Source organism: Dasypus novemcinctus, chromosome 25 (genome assembly GCF_030445035.2).
Source record: "Dasypus novemcinctus isolate mDasNov1 chromosome 25, mDasNov1.1.hap2, whole genome shotgun sequence".
In the NCBI taxonomy this organism is placed as follows: domain Eukaryota; kingdom Metazoa; phylum Chordata; class Mammalia; order Cingulata; family Dasypodidae; genus Dasypus; species Dasypus novemcinctus.
In genome coordinates, this window is record NC_080697.1 from 49,045,656 (window position 1) to 49,051,709 (window position 6,054).

Sequence of the window (6,054 nt, forward strand, 5' to 3'; positions counted from 1 at the left end):
TTTATTTTGTAATCAGAGACATTTCTTTTCTCTAGATCAGATTTTCTCAAACTCACCCTACAGATGAGTTTTAGGATAATTCTTTGTGTGGAGGACAGTTCTGTGCATTGTAGAATGTCTAGCAGCGTCCTTGGCCTCCACTTACTAGATGCAGTAGAACATCCACCCAACCCCTCTTGTAAAAACCAAAGCTGTCTCCAGACATGGCCAAATGTTCCCTCGGGAACAGAACAAAAACTTCCCAGTTAAGAATCAGTGTTCTAGATGATGTGTTTTGGTGGCCCCCACAAGAATGAACCAAGGTAATCTTGAACCAAGGTAATCTGATCAGGGCAATTTTTTTTTTCTCTCCCCTCAGTTGTCTGCTCTCTCTGTCCATTCGCTGTGTGTTCTGTGTCTGCTTCTGTCCTTATCAGCAGTACCAGGAATCTGTGCTGCTTTTTGTCGTGTCATCTTGTTGTGTCAGCTCTCCGTGTGTGCGGCGCCATTCCTGGGCAGGCTGCACTACCTTTCGCGCTGGGTGGCTCTCCCCTTGCACATGGGGCTCCCCTACGTGGGGGACACCCCTGCGTGGCACGGCACTCCTTGTGCGCATCAGCACTGCGCATGGGCCAGCTCCACACGGGTCAAGGAGGCCCGGGGTTTGAACTGCAATTTTTAGAACAGTGACTGTTATGGAAGTGTGTTTGGCCGAGCAAACCTTAGGGATTCTTTGAGTGCCAAGAAAATTACAAACATTGCCTTCAGTAGCATCATTTTCAACAGAAAGAGCTCTGCCCAAAGTGCTTTATCTGCCCCTCAGATACCATAAGCCATGGGATCATAGCACTTTATCGCTGGAAGAGGCGTTAGAGACATAGCATCATTGCACTGGTGTGGATCAGAACCGTGGACCAACTGACCCAAGGTCACAGCGTCAGTAGGAAACACAACCCTGGCAAGAAATAAAGTCTCCAGATCCCAAGTTCCGTCTCTTTACTGCACTCTGAGCATCTTGGGTCCAAGCCATAGGCACAGGGTTGTGGTTCACAATCTTTAAATTTTTAAGGACGTGCTTTTCAGAAAAAAAAAAAAACATGGACAAAATGAATGTTAATATTAGTAGTAGATGATTCTAGAAAGATAAATTTTTCTGACAAATTTCCTCCCTCCCTTCCTCCCTTCCTTCCTTCCCTCCTCTTCCTTTTTTTTTCTTCCTTGAGCTTTAATTTTGCCAAAGCTGGGCTGAGAACCTGAATGCTTGAACTGCATAAATCCAAAGAATCAGGTGCTCGTTGCTGTTTCATTGTCGGCACGCCGTGAACTTGTGTTCAAAGGTTTCACCGTCTCTGGAAGGACAGTGTATGCTACATCTCTCCTACAGAGCTAGTTTGTGCTCTCTGGCAAATAACAATGCGGATCTAAAACTGGGCGAAGAGTCTCCTCTCGCCAATATTCTGTCATCCGTCCTTCTGAGACTCAGTCATTTATAAGTTCTAGGATGAAGAAAGGTCAGAGACGAGAAATCTTACCATACCTCTGTTAATGTCTTCAAAATACAATCTTTTTCTGAACTGAACATGGCAATGAGAATGTATTGCTTTATGATCAGAAAAACAGATAATGTTAAAACAATCCCTCACCATCTCCATCAAAAAACTCTATTTCAATAGTCTTCTCCAAATACTTTATGGCGTGTTTCAAAACTCCCTGTTCCAGTTATCATGTGCGTGTCCTGGGACAAGTTACCTCACCTCACTTGAAACCTTGGCTTTCTTATCTACGGAATACAGGTAACACTGCCCGCCTCCGGCAAATGGTACAAAGTTTAAATACCAATTCAGAGAAAATGCTTCCCATGTTGCATCTTATTTAAGGTCCCTGAGAGGTAGATAAGGCAGAGGCTGACTTCACTGTGTACAGGAGAGAAAAAAACCCAGCACATGTCAGGTCTACGATACTTTAATTCAATTCAGTAAACATTTTTGGGCACCTGTCACATTTAGGCTCAGAGAGTAGAGGGGAAGCAGGTGGAAAAATGACTTGTAGTCCAAACGCTTTTACATGTGCTCTCACTTAATTTGTTCTTTCAACAAACATTTACTTGGCACCAACTGTATGCCAGGTACTATACTAAGTGCTAGGGATAAATGAGTGAGCAAAAGTCAATCTCTTGATGCACACACAATTCTTTGATTATACCAAAAGCCATTAAATGTACACTTTAGACAGATTGTATGGTATGTGAATATGTTTCAGTAACATTGCCTTTTGAAAAGTCCCTAGTCTTGTATGGAAAAAGTGTGCCAAATGCAGGCTATGGACCATGGTTGATGGTAAAAGGCTGATGCTATTATCTCATAATCTATAACAAATGTACTACCACGGTGTGGTGCTTTGGTGAAGGGGTGTTGTATGGAAATTCTATACATGTGCATGATTGTTTTGTAAGTTCACAACTTCTGTAATAAAAACATGTTTTAAAAAATCATAGGATAGGTTGGGGAAAAATACACAATTGTAAGACATGGACTATAGTTAGTAGTAATTTTTTTTTAAGGTACCAGGACTTGGGGAATGAATCTGCGACCTTGTCTGTAGGAAGGCAGCACTCAACCACTGAACCTCATCGGCTTCTGAGTTGGTTTTTCCCCTTGTTTTGCTTGTTGTTTGTTTTTTGTATTTCCAGGAGGCACTGGGAACTGAACCCAGGACCTCCCATATGGGAGGCGGGCACTCAACTGCTTGAGCCACATCTGCTCCCGATATTTTGACAATATTCTTTAATAATTTGTAACAAATGTTTCACAACAATGCAAGATATTGGTGGTGGGGTGATGTATGGGATCCCTGTATGATTTTACGCATGTTTGTTTCATAAGTTCACAACTTTACTACTGTATGTTCATGTATGAATGATAAAATTCAATAAGTTTTTTAAAAAGTCCCTACTCTCATGCAGCTTACATTTTAATCAGAAGAGACAGAAAAAAAAATGAATAACTAAAACAAAAATAAATACACAAAACACATAAAATATGATAAGTGCAAAAAGACAATAAAAGGACAGTGTAAGTGACTAGAGAATGAGGAAGACATGCCATTTTGTGTGGGATCATTGGGGAAGGGCTCTGAGTGGTGACTTGTGAAGCAAGGAGCAGGCAGAGGGAAATCTATGGAAGAGAGCTCCTTCCAACTGCTAAGCACCAGAGGAAATCCCTAAAAATCCCACCAGGTATTGCAGAGAGCTGGTGCAGCAAGATGACACAACAAAGGGAGACAAGCAGACACAGAAGAACGTGCAGTGACTGGACAGAGAGCAGACAGCAAAACAAGCTGCAAGGGGGGTGGGGAATAAAAAAAAAATCCTACCAGGTATTGTCACCCAAACTTCACAGCTGAGGACCTGTGGTAGTTTGAGTCTTTTATGGACCCCAGAATATCCTTTTCTTAAAACGAACTCACTCCTGTGCACATAAACCTATTGTAGGTAGGAATTTTTTATTCAATTCCTCAGTTAAGGGCCTTTCATTAGATTGCATGACCCAGGATGGGTCTCAGTCCTCTTAGTGGACTCCTTTATAAATGGAGGAATAAAAAGCCACAGAGGGAAGCAGAGTTGCTCAGTGGATAGGGCGTCCGTCTACCACATGGGAGGTCCGCGGCTCAAACCCCGGGCCTCCTTGACCCGTGTGGAGCTGGCCCATGCGCAGTGCTGATGCACACAAGGAGTGCTGTGCCATGCAGGGGTGTCCCCTTCTAGGGGAGCCCCACGCGCAAGGAGTGCGCCCCATAAGGAGAGCATGAAAGAAAGTGCAGCCTGCCCAGGAATGATGCCACACACACACACGGAGAGCTGACATAGCAAGGTAACGCAACAAAAAGAAACACAGATTCCCGTGCCGCTGACAACAACAGAAGCGGGCAAAGGAGAACACACAGTAAATGGACACACGGAACAGACAACTGGGGGGAGTGGGAGGAAAGGGGAGAGAAATAAATAAAAATAAATCTTAAAAAAAAAAGCCACAGATACTGGGAAAAAACTAGCCTCTAGAAGTTAACATCAGTGGAACCAGAAGCTGAGAAGAAGCCACTTTAACCAGAAGCTAAAAGCAACAGGGCCCAGAGGACAGGGGAGAGGGGAGCAGATGCCACCATGTGCCTGATCAACCAGAGCTGCAGTTCAGGAAAAAGGCTCTTTCACACCTCAGAACTGTAAGCTTTTTTAAAAGATTTATTTTATTTATTTATTTCTCCCTATCCCCTTTTTTGCACTTGCTGTGTCTGTTCAGCCTCCTTGTATTTTTAGGAAGCACCGAGAACCAAACCCGGGACCTCTGATATGCAGGGAGGTGCCTGATCATTTGAGCCACCTCTGTTCCCTGCTTTGTTGTGCCTCTCATTGCGGTTTTCTTTTTGTGTCTCTTGTTGCATCACCTTGTTGTGTCAGCTTGCCATGCCTGCCCATCACACCAGCGTGCCGGCCTCTTTAGAAGGCACTGGGAACCGAACCAGGGTACTCCCACATGTTAGGGGGAGCTCAGTTGCTTAAGCCACATCCGCTTCCCCAAAACTGAGTGAGCTTTTCAGGTAATAAATCCTCATTGTAAAAGCAACCCATACCTGGCATATTGCTCCCAGCAGCTTTCAGCAAACTGAAACAGGAGCCATTGCCCAGAGGTGAAGCAAGTCCATGCCTGTTTCACCCTGCTTGGGTCCAGACCAGGACTTGAACCCATGTAGGTCAGACTTCAAAAAGATGTGGGTCTTTTGCGTAGCTCTTGTTGCTCCTGGCTCTCCAGCCTGCAATCAGTGCTCAAAAACAAGGTCCAAAATTCAATGCAACTGATCTCCGTCTTCTGCAGAGCTGATTCTCAGAAAGGAGTAAATTGGGTGGACTAGGTCAGGTAAACAAAATGCTGCCCCTTGCACCGAATGCTTCCCCCACTCAAAAAGCCACTAGGCTAATAGAGCAGGGAGCATTCTGTTGGAGGAGCAAACTTTTATTTATTCTGTGACTTTGGAGCAGTCACAAAGTCTGAGTTGCAATAGCCTCATCTGGAAAGTGGAGATAACACTGCCTAATATTTCAAACTCAGAGTTCAGAAAGCTGCTGCATATATACAGCTTCATAGGATCATCTTTTTTTATCTTTTTTTAAAAAAATATTTCAATTTGAAGTAATGTGTGCTGAATGCTAATGTAATGCCTGGTGTTGTTCCATGTCATAACATAATTTCCTTTAATTTTCTCAGTATTTTGAAATAGGAACTACCATGTCACAGTGGAATTTACAGTTGAGGATTCTGAGGGCTGGGAAAGATCAGGTGGCCAGGGAGAGGCAGCTCCGCTACTGCTGGGTTATTCTTCTATGGCCTTGCAGCCGTGCTGTATACCTATAACCACATTAAAGGATTCTGAAAACCAGAAACCAAATACAATCTTTTATTTCCAGAGTCCTGGTTAGATTAAAACAACTGCTTGAGAAGGAAAGGCATTCCCCAGATAAAAATATCTATTTGCTTTATGATTTGTTACTTTCCATAATTATGCAAAATTAAGGATTTATAACAACCTTGGTTGTATTATTTCACTTTGCAGATGAAAAAAGTAAAGCTGAAAAAAAGTTACATAATTTGCCGGGTCACGGCGTTGTTTTAGGAAGTGAAACTAGTATTTTATCGCTTTAAATACACATTTTGTCATAGACTTTCTAGCACTGGGTTACCTCCTATTTTTAAAAATGAGGCACGTGAGGTTCAGAGAGGTTATGTAATTACCCGGGTCCCTCAGAGGGTAAAGCCAGGCCTCCCCCTTGGGTCTCGCTGGCTGTGGCCTGTTTCTCGGGCAGCCCGAGGGGGATTCCACCCGAGGGCCGGTCGGGGAGAGCCAGGGCGCCCAGAACTCAGAGCCGTGCGGGGTCCCGCGGTGGCGCGCTGCGGTCCTCAAGCGCCCTCCCGCCCCGGGCAGGGCCAGGCTTCCTGGGCTGGTTCGGGGGAGGCGGGCAGCGGAGGGAGGCCCGAGCCTTTCCCGGGCAGCTGTTTTGTTTTTGTTTTTGCTAAGGCTCCGAAG